We start from the raw sequence: 16,883 nt of genomic DNA on the forward strand, positions 1-16,883 counted from the left end.
ATGGCAATGATTCAAAATGACCACAAAATACATACACAATGGCCGTAAAGACACACATAATGACAAAAGAATTACACATAATGACCAGAAATACATGGAAACAAACGTAAAGATGCCAAACAGCTGCAAAGATCTGCAGTGACTGCAAATACACACAGAGCATGACCACAAATACATGCAAAATGACCACAAAATACACACACAATGGCCGTGAGGACACGCAAAATGGTGGCAAAGACCCAAAATGACGATAAAATACATGCACAATGGCCCTAAGGTACACAAAATTGTGGCAAATACATACAAAATGAGCACAAAATGATCACAAAGGCTTAAAAAAAATAACCACAGACCCACAAAATCACCACAAAAATATCTAAAACGATCGAGTCTCGTGAAAATACCGACATCAGGATGCAAAAAGATCACAAAGAGAAGTGTGAGAGGTCTACGGAAACTGGAGAAAACGCACAAAGGAGACACAAAGATGCCAAACAACCTTCAGATTTGCACAAAAAGACAAACAAAACACATGCCTCCACCTAGACGAGGCCCTGGTCATGTTCAGACACACACATCTTGGAGGTCGGGGGTCAGGCAGACAAGCAGCGAGGACCCCCGCCCCTCCTCCTTCCGTCTCCACGGTGATGGATGGGGGGGCTGCCGGTGATGGATAGCCGTCTCCAGGCGATGTGCGCGTGTGTGTCCGTGTCACAAATTGCATCTTAATGATTCTCTTTACAGATCATCACGCTGCCTCGGAGGAGGGACGCGGGGACACTTCTCGGGTCCTCCGTCTAAATGTCCAAACGTTTGCGTGGGTATTAGGGAGGCGTGATGGAGGAGCCGCTGAGGCAGACGTCGGGGGCAACGGAGCAGGAAAATGGTTTGTGTGCGTTAGCTGGTGTTTAATTGGTCTCACGACGTACGAGTTTTGATAACATAAGTGTGACCGATGGCCGGTGCTTAGCGCGCACACACTTATCTGTTGTTGCATCTTTCCCTCCTTTAGCAGCTGATCTTGCTCCTACCTGTCCCACTATTACCCCCGTCCACGTTTAAAGGACAAAAACTAGCCGGGACTTGGGGGTCACCGTGACGACCTAGGCCAGACATTTTCCCTGGCGTCCCTGAGGGAGACTGATCTTTTCAACTGCAGATAATTTAATGATATTTCATCTTAATTCAATTTGGGTTCCTGCAATGTCATCGGGAACACGTAGTTGGTAATTTAGTACCTTTACATGAACACTAGCGTCCCTGCGGGGGGGGGAGGGGGGGGGGAAGGGGGGGCTTATCCTTTAATCCCTTAATGTGATATTGAAGAAAAGAAACCTGCCTTCTTTCTTTCCTTCCATAGGACACATCATTACCCTTTTTCGCAATCTCTTGTTTTAGTACAGGATCAGGATCATCTGCTCCATCTTCCTCCCTCCTCACATCCCCCCCCCCCCAGCTGTTCGTCCTCGCCTACGAGTCGGTCCAGGAAGTGTCGGTGTAATTACCATTCTCTCTCCTCTGACCGTCTCCAAAAAAAAAAAGTCGCAGTTAGTGGGGTGTGAAGAAGAAACGTGATTGCCTGTTAAACCTCGAGACTCCGCGAGGCTCAACACACGGACGCCACATGTGGACCCCCCCCCATAAATTTTGCACTTATTTGGAGATGAGTCCGACAGTCGAAGGCTAAAGATGGACGGTCTCTAGCAAGTCAGTGCTGAAGGTGTAAAACTAGAGAGGAAGAACGACTGATACGTCCCATTAGCAACACGGCTAACGCATGCTAATGGACATTACACCCCAAACTGATGGACAGATTAAGTGGGGACCTCCTACCTACTATATATGTTCTATATTAAACTAATGCTACTTATTGTTATTAGCATTTAGCATTAAATATTAAGCTAAAATAAATTTAAATTTGTGGGGAAAATTAAAAATATATAAAAAATGTCGAATCAACCAAAGATTTTGCGACCCCCCCTGCAGTACCTCTACAGACCCCTAGGGGCAGCGGACGCCCTGTTGAAGACCTATGCACTAAAGTAACTCTATGCCGAACTGAGCTAATGATTGTGAGGTACTAAGGTGATGTTTAAGGCTTGAGGAGGTAACGCAACCTAATGCATGCTAATTACAGGTTAGCAGTTAGCTTATCAATAGCTGCATGTAGCCAAATTGGCTACATTTGTTTTGACGCATGAAAAATAAAAACTTGCTTCATCTGGTCTCAGATGCAATTTCATCCCACACCTCTCTGCTCCATTAACCGACCAAAGACACCACAGAAGAAGACGGAGAGAAAGAGGAGCCCATTTCTCAGGTGGCTCCTCGCGGCGTCAAATAAATTGTCGGTCTTCAAGATCGCACGAGGCACTCTGTCTTATTTTAAACTGTACGCGGACGTGTCCGGGAATAGGTCTGATTTGTGTGAAAGCACCTGCACGACTTAACGGCCTGTACAGTTGTGAAATTGCACCCAACACAGAAATGGCATGAGTGGCTGCATCAATTACTACGTCTGCCGATACTACACACACACACACACGACAGGACCCAAGGGTGACAATAAAAACTGTACTGAATTGAATTCAGCTGCGTTAGATGAAGAAGACGTTTTCATCTATTCTCATCTTGTCTGGACTTAAACGGTCAAAGACTAAAAGGACAGACGTGACGACATACGAGGTTGTGGAGCTGACACGGAGCTGATAGCATGTGTCAGCGCGGTTCTGTTTGCACGCGCAGGTGTGTTTGTGATGAGCGCATTTGTATTCTGTCTGCATCTGAAATCAGCGGAGAGGTGGAGATGAATAGAGCGGCCTTTATGTGAAATGTTAATGCGCTGACAAAGGACGGACGCGTTGTGTGTACGAAGCCTTAAAAAGAAAACAGATCATTCAGAACCCGCGTTGAATGAGGTGAATCACGGCTACAAATGCAAACATTTTAATTGCACGTGCGCTGTAACGTGCATAAAATTAGCGGGTTTTCATTTTTTCTGCAGCTGTGACCTCGGCAGCTTTAAGGCCAAACACGCGGCGTGACCTCCTCTGGCTTTTCCCAGTAGATCTTTTTCACATTTTGACTTGTCGCCGTACAAGGAAGCACAGGTGGAAATTAATGGTGGTGCATTTAGTGTCCTGGAGAGACATGACAGCGAACCAGCATGCACTAAATGCAGCCACAATTAATGCACCGGTGCAGCAGTGTCGATGCACTTCAAATTTTTCATACTCATGCTGCGTTTTTTTATGCTAATTCTTTATTATAAGTAGCATAAACTACACCCTCACCCCGTATTTGCAATCTGTGCAAAGAGCAACATCTATCCGTACAGAAAACGTAAACATCTCTTCCTAAAGCACTTACACGTCTCCAAACCGCCATGCAGCCGAACTCCTAAGTGGCCGCCCGCATCCACGCTACCTAACCTCGAATGCGGGAAGGAGCACGTTGATTTGATTAGCCCCTCTCGACTCTTTAAAGCCTCCTGGAAATGTCAGCGAAATCATCAAAGCCTCCGTCTCCTTCATAAAGCCTTGATCAAAGGCATTCTCGGCATACTGCGCCTTCTATATCGCTGGCTCACGGGCAAAACGTCTGCATGTGCGCAGCGTTATTGGTTTTTATGGGAGTTTTATAAGTGGAGACAGGCCCCCCGAAAAAAAACAGGAGAGACAAGTGACATTTTCCCCCTTTCGGCTACGCCCTCAGCCCACCAACCCTCTGCCGCATTTGGAAGTATGTCACATGTGATCCGTGCACCGATATCACCCTTGTTTTACAAGAAATTCCTCCTTTATTTGCTCGGGCTGAACGGAGTTACGCTGCGTGTTTGTTTACGTGCGCCTGGCAGATTATTGCTTTGACCAAAACACTGAGGTTTTAAAATGACTGTTGATTTATTTACTTTGCTTTGTTAATTTTTTGTATATAACTTGGTTTAGCTGCCCATAAATAAATGCACAATAGCTGGATTAAATTGCACCTTGCAGGCTACATGTTGCAAGCTAGCACGTTCCATTTTAATTAAACTCTTTCTTTGTCTCTTTCATGCGCCGACTGGTTTTGTGCGATTGTCTCTTGAACTATACCTCACAATATAATGGTGCACGTCGTCTCGTGGAGCAGAGAATCGCACAAACCGCGTGCGTTTAGCGTGCGGAACGTATGATTTATGAACTGAACCGCCTCTCGTATTAATCTCACCTGGCACATAATCTCATTAAAACAACGCGATCCTGTGCACTGCGGCGTCTTCGTGGGTAACCTTGGTTTTATGTCTTCTATTACACACACACACACACACGTACACACCTCCACCCCATCCGCCCCACTCACAGCAGGCCGCACAGACCTCAGGCCACTTCAGCAGATCAAAGACGTGCTGGTATGAACCCCTGCCTCCTTAAAAACCTCAAAATCCCACGAGCACAATCCCGGCGGCTCAAAGTAACACACTTCTTTTTAAACTCTCCATGTCTGGAGGGCCCGAAAGGTTTCCACCGTGCTTTTCATTCTCGTCTGGCGATGCCCAGGCGTCCAAATGCTCCCATATCTGCGCTGAGGGTTTTCCATATTCCTGCAGATAAATGCACGCTCGCAGATGCTGACACAATCACACCCTCCCCCCACCCCTTCCTGATTCCCCCTCCCATCGGTTTTGGGCAGCGTTAGCGGCTTGGCTCGCCACGCGGCGTCCTCGCCATGTCTGCTGCTGATTTCCAGGCCACAGAGCAGAGGCTTGCCAGTTGGCGGGGGTGGGAGGGGTGTGGGGGGGGTGCAGGCTGAGCTCCAGAGATTGCATGAACATCACCGCGATGATACCGACAAAGAGAAGGGGAGCTCTGAACTACGAGGAGGCTCTCATCTGACTGTGTGGCGCGCCATAGGGAGTCACCGAAACGACAGAGGTGCTGCTAAGATTTACCGAGCGCTGGAACAATTATATGGGGAGTAACCGATTACCGTCAGTCGTGGCCTTCGCTTACAGTTTCAAGATTTTGATTTTAGAACAATATGGTGCTCAGATGATACTCAAACGGAACAAATCTGTCCTTCGCCACATGTGTAAATTCTTACGCAAATGAGTGCCTGGGTGTTTGGATAAGGTTTTGGGCATCTGTGATTTCACAATATATGACACATATGACACATATAATGACTTATTATGTTTTTAAGTCATTAACCTCACCACTTCTTTCTTCTTCTTTTGCAAATTTCTCTCGTTTTGTGCTGCAAATGATCAAAATCGTGTAAAAAGAAGCTAGAAACTCAGCTCATACCGAATACTGTTGTGGGATTTGGGATTTTTTAAGGTGTCTAGACGTCCCCAATTTCTGGGGACGGTCCCCGATTTGGATGACCTGTCCCCCGGCTAAAGCTGTCCCCGAAATTGTCCCCAATTTTAGCTTTTTATGAATAAGGAAAAAAAAAAATGTTGCGCGCAGACTACAGTTATTACGGTAGCCGGTTGCGCTGCTATTGACATTACAGACGTAGCAGTTTAAATATATTTAAATATGAATAAATGCGTCAAAATGAACAAAATCGTTATTGTCCCTGTTTCTTCATTTCATGTTGATAATATTTTATTTTAGTTTATTTATTTCCGAGCTGTAAATGTCCACAGATTTCCACATTAGCATTCAGTGCTAACACGGGGCCAAGCTAACCTGTTTTACGACTAGTGTGGGATTATTCTACAACATTTACTCATCATCACAGTAAAACAGTCCATCCTTAGTCAATCTACTGCATTAATTCCTCTCTCAACCAGTAGAGAATGTAATAAAAATATCGTGATACCGTCAGAATTTTGAAAAATACAGTGATACACATTTTGGTTGCCCTGCCCGACTGATTAGGCCTCGTGGGACGACCGATTACTGTCAGGTGATGTGTCACTCTGCTTATGTGATGCTCTGAGACAAACATGTCCCTTTACCTCGCCCCAAAATGTCAGGAAATTTGAAGTGGAGCAGCTCAATAGAATTCAGCCATTAGTAATTTTATTATTCACGCCTGTGCTTTTCTCAAAGCATAGCGTGCAAGTAACAGTGCACGCAATTTGATAATTTAGAGAGTCTCTCGGCTGACGCTTTAATATTAACAAGACACGGTGTACTTTAGCAGATCGCTGCACTGTCAAGTATCTCAAACCTCGCGACAGTCACGTCTAGCACTTTCATATAGGTCTGCAGGAGACAGAGCACATACTGTATATGGGCCAAAGAGATGGCCTGGTTGTTAGCTATATTTAGCCAGATGGAGAATGAAAGCAGAGATCTCATTTGTAGTGCCAGGATGGTATCAGCTCTAATGCTTTGCTTTATGCGTCATTAGAAATCTTTGAAATGAAATGTGCCAAAGCAAGTTCATGCTGATTCGCTAACTGCAGGTTACAGTTACAGAGATAGCCCTAAAAAAAAGATGATATCTCCTCCACATAGCTGAGAAATATGTTTCCAGGCTTTTGGATGAAAATAGTTTTGTTTTGTTAGTTTTTATTTTGTATTTTTGAAGCAGTGGTACGACATTAAAGCAACATAATAAAGTTATATTCACAGTGGAATAAATTTAATACAAAAAAAATATATAAAAATGGGATTAAATGGGGTTATATGTTGTTATATAAAATATATAAATACTAAATATATATTTTAAAAAAGAATGTAGAAAAAAAAGCAATACAACCGCTGTGACACATGCTTAAATACTCATGTTATCACACAGATGTTTGTGAGAAGCTAGGCTAATATTGTATTGTCACTGATTAGCTTAGTTTTCTCAAAAATGAATTTCGAGTTACAAAGATTGAATAGAAAATGAAACACAAAAGGTCCATTAACATTTTATATAATAGCTACCATTGACGTTAGCTATTTAAATAGCTAAATACAAAAATAAATAAATAAATCCTAAATAGCTATTTAGCTAAATAGCTAACTGTAGGTAGCTAAATAGCTACCGTTGACGTTAGCTATTTATCTAAATAGCTTTTTTACAGCCAGCTATATATCTCATTATATATACAAACAAATAAGCAATAGAACTGTGTGACACACGCATAAATACTCATGTTATCACATAAATGTTTGTGAGAAGCTAAGCTAATATCCTATTATCACTTATCACCATAGTTTTCTCAAAAATAAAGTTAATTACAAAGATTAAATAGAAAACGAAACACAAACAGTGTCGCTAACTTGGCGACTTTCTGGCTAAATCTGCCGACTTTTATTTTGAAAAGCGACTAGCGACAAATCTAGCGACTTTTTCCGGTCCCGGAAAAATTTGTTATTATGAGATATGATGGCCTACTTCAATGGCAAAACATTAAAATAAATAGTAAAATAAAATAAAATAAAGCAAGAATATGGTTCATGTTACTTATACATATATTTAGGGTGTTTTGACTCACTTTTTTGTCTCTCCCACGTCGGCGACTCTCCAACAGCGTTAATTAGCTACACCCAGATGGTTAATTGGTCAATTGGCCTATTTCATTGGCAAAAAAACATGTAATTAAGGTTAAATAAATAAAAACAATCAATGCAAGAATCAAAAGAATAAAGTTCATGGTACTTATACATATATTTAGGGTGTATTTACTCACTTTATGTCTCTCCCACATCGACGATACTCTCCAACAGCGTTAATTACATCCAGGTGGTCAATTATGCAAATTCGGCATGATGACGCCATGACGTCGTGACGCCATTTAGCGACTTCTGGCTGCTTTTAGCTATTTCCCTTCCTGAGGAGCTGACAACACAGTACAAAAAAAGTCCATTGGCTCTACATTCCCCGTAGTTGATAGCTTACATTTTCGTTAGCTAAATAGCCACTGTTGACATTAGCTAATAGCTAATGGTAGTAGCTAAATAGCTACTGGTGACGTTAGCTATTTATCCAAATAGCTTTTTCACAGCCAGCTAACGTCAGTGTTTAGCTATTTAGCTAACGAATGTTGAATGTAAAGCTAATGGACATTTTGCTATTTAGCTGAATAGCTAACTATAGATATCTAAATACTTGCCGTTGACGTTAGCTATTTAGCTACCTACAGTTAACTAAATAGCTAAAGTTTAGCTAGCAGTAAAATAAATAAATAATCCAGCCCCCTTAAACCTGTAGTGCACTCAGTATAAACACCTTGAAGACAATGTCGAATGCATAAACATAAAGGCAATTACAAGTGCTATATAAATAATGACGCCCCAGTAATTAGAGACACATTAGCACTGGACTTGCACCAGTGATTTTTAATTGTTCCAAACTCAAATAGTGCTTGCGTATTCTTTGTTCTTATTCTTTACCTTTAAAAACTCCCGAAATACAGGGTTATTTTCAAGAGAAGGTATTAATACGCCTAAACCCCACCACAATACTAAACTGTACCTGTGAGATCAATGTTAAATAGTTTAATTATGTGTAATAGATTAATTGTTGAGATTAAGACTCAAAAATATTGAATGTATGATGCCCCTGTTGGCTACAGTCCAAAATACAATCAGCTCCTGGCTTCTTTAACAGCCGAGGACCCATTATTTGAAAATGTAACATCAGTCAATGGTAATTACCATCTAATAACTTTTGATTAGCCTGACATTGATGAGTGAAGTGGTTGCATTGTCTTTATTGTGTTCTTCTGTGTGTCTGGGAGCTGAGGGCAAATTCGGGTCCTGACGTTAAATTCATTACCGCACACGTGGAGCGTTTCATTTGTCAATACTGTGATAAAGAGCTGGTTGACACCCGTGGCTGACTGTTGCCTCGCTGCCACCCTCATCTTCATCTCACACATTTTACACACACACGTATAAAACGCCGCCTCAGCTCTATGATGTGATGTGAGTCATCCGATTTCGCTGTGGTGGGTCTTGCACAATAAAAAAAGTAAATAAAAAAAGAAAAAAAGCCACATCCGTGCACAGCAGCCGCACATTTCCGAGGGTCGTGAAGAAATACAGCAGGCACTGGAGTAGATGGCTGCCAGATACAGGCAGAGCTCTTTAATGCACAGCATTTATTTCAGTAATATCACCATGCTGTTACCGTTAGCTTACATTTTCACCTTCTGACAACAGTGATATTCACAAAAATAAGGTAAACTAGTTTCATTATCACACAATAGGTGGCAGTAACACTAGCATACACTTAAAAACCAATGCGCAACATTTTATTTGTGTTTTCACTGTCATCACACTGGCAAATTTCATTTCTTGCTCTAAAAATAAGGTTTGTATGTGCTAATTAAGGCAGTCTTCAATGTTTTTCAGGCCAAGGACCCAAAACTGATGAGAGACTAAGTAGGGACCCCCTATACTACTATATGTGTTCTATATTAAACTAGTGCTATTTATAAATATACATAATTATTATCATTTTGCATTCAATAGTAAGATATTCATGTAACATGTGCAACAATAGGGTGGCCAACTACCATAAACCTAAACATACCTAACATAAACATAGCAGTGTGGGTCTGGCGGTATCATGTTAATGTGTATTTAAAGAAACGGGGGAAAGTTAAAACATTATGTATCTGTGTCAGTATCATAATGCTGGACGTGGTGTACGTCAGTCGCATAATGTGTCCACTTTCCTGGAACACAAAACATTTATGTACATTAAATATGTGCAGAATCTCGTAAAAGAAAATATCACACATAAAAAACGATGACTAATCGCAAAAACAAGCACTGATATTTATAAAAATGTAAGCCTTTTCCTTTATTAGGAGCCATGCAGCAGGTGGGGGCAACGCTAACAAACGCGGCAGGTTTCATATTTAAGGATTTAAACATTTTGATTATCTTTACGCCGTCATCACTTAATGATTAAAACTCACTGTCAAATAAGGTTTAAATGTGTTCACTAAGGAATTATGTGAAGATAGGCTAATATAATGTTAAGTGTTAACACGACCTATAAGGATAAAATAGTAAAACTGTGTGTACACTGAATATGAGCACAATCTTATAAATCACCAAAATAGCCAGGTGTTGGCTTATTGTACCTAAATCAATCTATGTACAGGTTAAAAACCAATACGTAACATGGTAATGATCCTTCCACTGTCGCCACCTAATGATTAATACCACTAATATCTTTTGTTCCCGTCATGTAACTGACAGATATGATTATTTTCCCATCATGTGGTTTATGCTAATGAAGCCATAATTTCATGCGCCATTAACTCCCCCAAACACATACCCCCTTACGCGCACACACACACACACACTCAAACTTCCCTGAAGAATCAGGTCATCTCTTGAATGATTCATCCTTCAATCTGTTAAACACACACACACACACACACACACACACACACAAACTGAACGCATTCACTCCACATCATTACATCCGTGTGTGTATCCATGCCTGAACGGACCTAACGACTGACGGGACACACTCCACAGACTCACTGTACTCGGTGTAACATGTGGCCGTGTGTGTTCCCGTCACGGTGTGTGTGTCGTGCCCCTCGCCGCCCTACAGTACATCCAGACGAGGATATTAAGCTAATGGTTTACTAAAGTAAAACGTCACGTGTTGGCAAGCCAAAGAGGGAGGAAAGGGGAGCTGAAGCTTGTTAGGATTCATTAGGAAGTTCCAGTCAATTAGCACTGTTTCATGCACTAGAAACTCCAACAATGGCTCTTTTTGTCATTTTGTGTATTTTACATGGAGTAAAAGACTATCCCGTATATGATGAAACGTGCCCTTATGGTCGTGTTTTAGATGATTTAGGCTTAATCTACGGTAAAAGTTACTCATAACTCCTGGAAAAGGCGATTAAGATAAAAAAAAATGAACAACTTTCTGGGAACACGAGGAGAAAAACAATCCTTCAGAAAATGTGTCATACCTGAAGGAATGTTGGAAATCTTCCCGGGAGTGCGTTCGCTTCCCTCCTCTTCTCCTCAGTGCAGTCGTCATCGCACACTGAGAAAATGAAGAGCACAGTGACGTCAGCGCGGCAAATTCAGAATGATGAAATCTCATTGTGTACGCGGCATCGCACTAAATATAGCCACACTTTAAGTGTGTTGTCGCAGCATAAACAACAAACTGGAAAGTTCAAGGATCCTGGATGTCGACAACCACGAAGGAGAAGTTCAGCCTTGTTCACTGGAAAAAGTGAAGTGGATTCAGTCAAATATTGGATTTTAACAGCGTTACCGTATATGTATGTCCAGCTAATTCCCTAATGTTATGTCCAAGGCCACATGGAGATAGCATGCTAATAGTTGGAGGTTAATGCCAAATGAAATCCACAAGGGTGACTTTTTTTTTGGTCTGGATACTGACTAGCATCAGTTCTGTTAGCTTTGGCCTCATTTTCCTTATTTTTTATGGTAAAAATGTGCATATTTGATTTAAGGCCCTTTGTAGCTACAGCTATTTAGCTCATTTAGCTTGCTAGCTGCTACCTCTTTAACCTGCTGAGGCCTGAGCCTTTTGTTTGCTATGCATTTGTAATTTCTCCAAGGTATTTGGGATAAGCAAGGATTTAAGAAGTATAAGAAAAATATGTCCTCACATGTGGACACGGGGATTAGTTTACTGCATTTTACAATACAGCCAAGGTAAAACTGTTTATTTTAATGCCGAACATGACTGTGCAAAGACAGAATTGCAAACAATGAAATCCCAACCTCCTCAAAGGAGTTCTCGTTAATTAGTTATGAGGACAACATGTCTAAATGAAGCACAATAAGAAGGGATTAGTTTCACCTGGGGACCTCTGGTAATTTCTAGTAATCACGGAGGTCGTCTGTGATGTTAATCCCGCGCGAATCTTCCATGTCCGTGACTTGTAAAATAAAAATTACACCGCAAATTACCTGCCATAATTCTCACAACACAGAGATCCTCTGATGAAACGGATCCAGTGCGAATCAACATCTCTGTGATTTTTTTTACATGAGTGTTTACTTTGTCGCAATTTTTCTGCCTCTTGTCACTTAAGAATTATGAAAGATGGGCTATAATTCAAAGTTTGGACAGATGTTAGTGCACAAAGTCGAGATATCGCTGAAATATTTGCCCGTTTATACGGATGAAATCATTAATGTGTTCATCTGTAATTTATAAAGTAATTAAAACTGTCTCTCACATGCAGTGGAGTGAGGGGGAAGTAGCAGAGCCATAACAACAGAACACAAATTTCAGTATAACATCAATTTTGTTTATCCTGTGTGAATGCGCCACATGAAGCACAGGACGTCCTCAGGAAAAAATAATTCTGTGGAAATAGAGCTTAAGCTGTAACAAGCCTTAAACTTAATGTCCCCATATGAGGATGCCGGGTCTCAAGAGGTCAGATGACAAAGGGCCACCACACAGGGCCGGTTATTATACCTCCGTCTTTTTAATCATATTACTGAGGTGGAACAACAAAGGACAACCTTTGCCTTCAGCACACGCTCTTCACGCTTTACATGCAGACAAAAAAATACTGAACACATCTGCGCGAAAACGCCATTACTCACACAAGCGCAACTCACACTTGCACACACATGTCATCGAGGGTCACTCACTCGCTCAGCTGGTGTGAAATAACATCTCCCGTTGTCCTGAAACTGGAGCGCTTTCAGGTTGCGGCCCCCTGCCGCTCTCAGCCCCAGATCAAGGCTGAGAACTGATGGTTGTAGTTGAAGTAACTGTGCGAGGTTGAGGAGGTCTCTGACATCTCCTGTTTAGCAAAATACTCTTTATTTTAAAGAGGCCCTTTGAGGATTTTATTGTGGCCTGTAGCACAAACTCCACTGATGTAGACTAAAAAGATGAGAATGATCTTATATGATGTGTCTTTACTTAAAAGAGGTACCTACTGCGCTCTCTCTTGTTTTTCTGAATAAAGAGCAAAGACATGTCCGTTGCTATATCTTCCCGAATCTGCCCTTAATTCCCCCAGTCACGGTGACTAACCATCGAGGAAACCCCTTTCAAGCCGAAGCGAGCCAGTGTGCGCTGAATTTGCCCCGGCAGTAAATGTCAGCGCTCCTTTGATTGAATGCACGTCGACAGAGATAACTGTGGGGCAGCATGCCATCAGGGCAGAGGCAGGGAGACCCAGTGACCTAGACTCGTCACACACCTCCAGCACTTCCGGCCTGCTGGTTAAAAAACCACAGCCACTTTAGACCTGGGTCAAATTCTCTCGGTTCTTACCGTTTCGCAACCCTGTTTATTTTTTATCATCACCATTCCACCTGCGATTGCCTAACATTTCTGCAAATAATTGCCGCAATAGGGCAAATCCCTCTCAGTCAGGAAATTTTTACAAAGAGGTGTAATGACGTGTAACAGAACGTGACGCAGATCTGAACTAAGTTGTATATCAGAATTAGTTTTATCAGTAGAAACTACAGTGTTGCTGCTCTGAGGTATTTTACAGTATGAATAAAAAGAAAATAGTGCACGGTCGACATGAGCTGACCTAGTTGTTCAATAAAGCATTATGGTACACAGACCAAGGTCATTATCTATAACACTACGTTTGCTCCGAGGTTTATTAATCACGTTCATTAAAATGCTCAGCAAATCATTATTTTGTTATTGTGTTTTTTTTTTCTTGATTTGTGGATGTCTGCGATTCAAATTCTTGTCACGTACATTCAGAGAGCTAATATCACTTTTCAGGGAATTGTCAGGGTGGACGTGGCTATATGTGCAGCACAGGAATTCCCAAAGGTGGAAAAAAAAAAAGAAAGAAAGAGAGAAGGAGAGACAGTTTTTGAGTTTAATGCTGTTTCAACCAAGGATAGCTCAAGATCACCGCTACGTTCATTCACACCGGTTCAGCTAAAGACGCCGCATCGAAAGTGAAATTAGAAAAAATCTGCGACGGTTGTCGAAAATCTGTTCCGAATTTGTTATCCTCGTGGAAATTTACAAGATCTGCAGGATGTTGACAGCGCCATCTGACCAGAAACAGGTGGTACCCTCATTTCTATTCTGGGAACCATGTACAGTGTTTGGGCAACTGTACTTATCTGCCAACTCCATTAACAGAGCCCCAGTTTACTGCGCTGTTTGAGCTTCAGGGGCCATTTTGTCATTTATTTAGTGTCCTCTTTGGTGACATTCATACAGAATAAACCAAAAAAAAATAGAAGCTAGCACCACTCAACGCAAGATTAAATAAAATAAGTGTAAACTAGTGTGTGTGGCATTCAAGGAAATAGCATTTTGAAATGCATCCACCACTTGATACCGGTTATATTTTATATATCAGCCTCCCGAATTCTGAATAATATCAGTGTCCCAAATGTGTGGCTACACCCAAGTGAGCTTGGCAACGCTGCAGGCTATGGCAGAGTGCAGCACACACACACAGCCTGAATAAACCTGGAGAAGGGCACAGGGACATGGTGTGTAAACAACTCAGGTAATGTGGTTTTTTGTTCGCCGTCTCCTCTCCAACTGCCCCTGCAATCTCCGGATTTATTTCGACGCACATAAAGAGCAGTGGAAGGAAAAACTAGCTAGGGAGCCGCTACGCAAACACAACAAATGACTGCGATCCAGACAGGCAGGTGAAATCTCTGTAATCTCCTGAACAGAATTCGAATGAGGTCAAATGCTTATTGCACAGAGTTAGCAAAGGAGCTACGGTGTGTTAAGATATGTCCCCGTCCCCCCCCGTCCCTTCTCTCCTGGCAATGCTGTGTCCTGGAGGCAGAGCTCCCACACAACAGACGGGACTCCCACCACACAGCCTGCAGGGTGGAGCTGTCTCACTGCAAAGACGCTGCCAGCGACTCTGAGAGTCCAATCACTGTCGCAGAGGGGAGAGCTGATGCAGAACGCTGCTGCTTTCCCATTTTTTGTGCGAAAATTAGCGGCGATGCTGTGTCGGAGAATGAGTAGCCCGAGGGCTGAGGGACGAGGCCTTGAGACCAGAAGGGTTCCTGTTCTCACTGTGAAAAACAAGGAAAAATGTGAACGCGGTGCATTATCGACCCCGCAGGGAAATTCGTATTCCACTTTGAGCCTTTTTTCTCTGTCTTCTCATAAGGATCCGGGTGAAAGCTTATGTGTTTTCTCTGGCTGTCTACGACACAATAAGTGCCGGCATTACTCAGAGATAATGAGGGGAATCCTCACTGGAAAGTGCTAATGCCACTCACTGGGAATGAGCAGCATCTGGTTCTGGGTTCAGTGGGTTTGTTGTTTTTTTTTTTTTTTTGAATACCTCTTCTCTGGAAGGGCAGAGAGAAAAATGTATGTAACATTAACAGGAGGTGAGACCAAAGAGTGTTACTGCTTCAACGTAAACCTTTTAAACACGGTTTTATAAACTGATTTTAACCATTGTTTAAAGGTTGTGGGCCAGACGATTTCTCCCTTTGGTGAGCAGCACCTCAGTAGCTTTATAAATGGATTAAACAACCTTAATTTTAGTATTAATTTTAAACACAAGATTGGCATGAGTAATTAAAAACGCTTGGCTTTCATTATATTCGGTGGGAGCAAGTACTTTAACATCTACCTAAATGGAAAATAACATGTAATGAATCAACATTTTTCTGATTCAGTTTGTTATTCTGTACAATTAGCGATTACAACGGCTTAATGGGTTTTGTGATAGGCCTAAAAATAAAAGTTAAACTCATGCTAAAGGTGCCTAGAGTAGCAGATTTAAATGTAAATGTAAATGTATTATATTGATTTCAGGGAACAGAAAGATATGCCTTCTCTATTAGTGCATTTATCTGACTATTAGTAAAATTAGTTGTAAGATGTGATGCATTTTTCTAAATGAATATAGCTAAAAATTACCCGTTCCACTATTGAAATGCAGCTTCGGCTCAAATGCATCAATAATAATTATAATAATTTGTGTGTAAACCTCCACAAGTTTCCACTTAATGTAAAAATAGGACATAGACACATCGGCTACATCTGCTGAGCTAAGCTAAGTTAGTTTTACCTACAAGCTACACAAGCTACGCTAGTTTGGATGACAAACATCAAACACTTAGATTACAATTACATTTAGATAGCAATTTTAATATTAATTATTTACAATGCCACCTAAAGGCATTTTTTATAATAATTAGAATTTGTGTGATTCATAGAACATAGACACAAGAGTCGGCTACATCTGCTGAGTTAAGCTAGTTTTACCAACAAGCTACACATGCTACGCTAGTTTGGCGACAAACATCAAACATTTAGATTACATTTAATTTAAACATTTAATATTTAAAATTTGGATCCCACGTAAATGCATCAATGATAATCATAATAATTTGTGTGATTCATAACATAGACACAAGAGTCGGCTACATCTGCTGAGCTAAGCTAAGCTAGTTTTACCTACAAGCCACACACGCTAGTTTGGACGACAAACATCAAACATTTAGATTACAATTTTAATTTAAACATTTCATATTTACAATGTGGCTCCCATCAATAATAATATTAATAATTTGTGTGATTATGTAAATTTCCACTGAATGTAAAACATATCTGCCGAGCTAGGCTAAGCTAGTTTACCTACAATCTACACATGCTACGCTAGTTTGAACGACAAACATCAAACATTTAGATTATAATTTAAACATTTGATATTTACCATGTGGCTCCCATCAATAATAATAATAATAATAATAATAATAAAAATTTGTGTGATTATGTAAATTTCCACTAAATGTAAAGCATATCCGCTGAGCTAAGCTAAGCTAGTTTACCTACAATCTACACATGCTACGCTAGTTTGAATGACAAACATCAAACATTTAGATTATAATTTAAATTTAAACATTTGATATTTACCATGTGGCTCCCATCAATAATAATAATAATAATTTGTGTGATTATGTAAATTTCCACGTTTTTACTAAATGTAAAACATATCTGCT

Source organism: Mugil cephalus, chromosome 23 (assembly GCF_022458985.1).
Source record: "Mugil cephalus isolate CIBA_MC_2020 chromosome 23, CIBA_Mcephalus_1.1, whole genome shotgun sequence".
NCBI classification, from domain to species: Eukaryota; Metazoa; Chordata; class Actinopteri; order Mugiliformes; family Mugilidae; genus Mugil; species Mugil cephalus.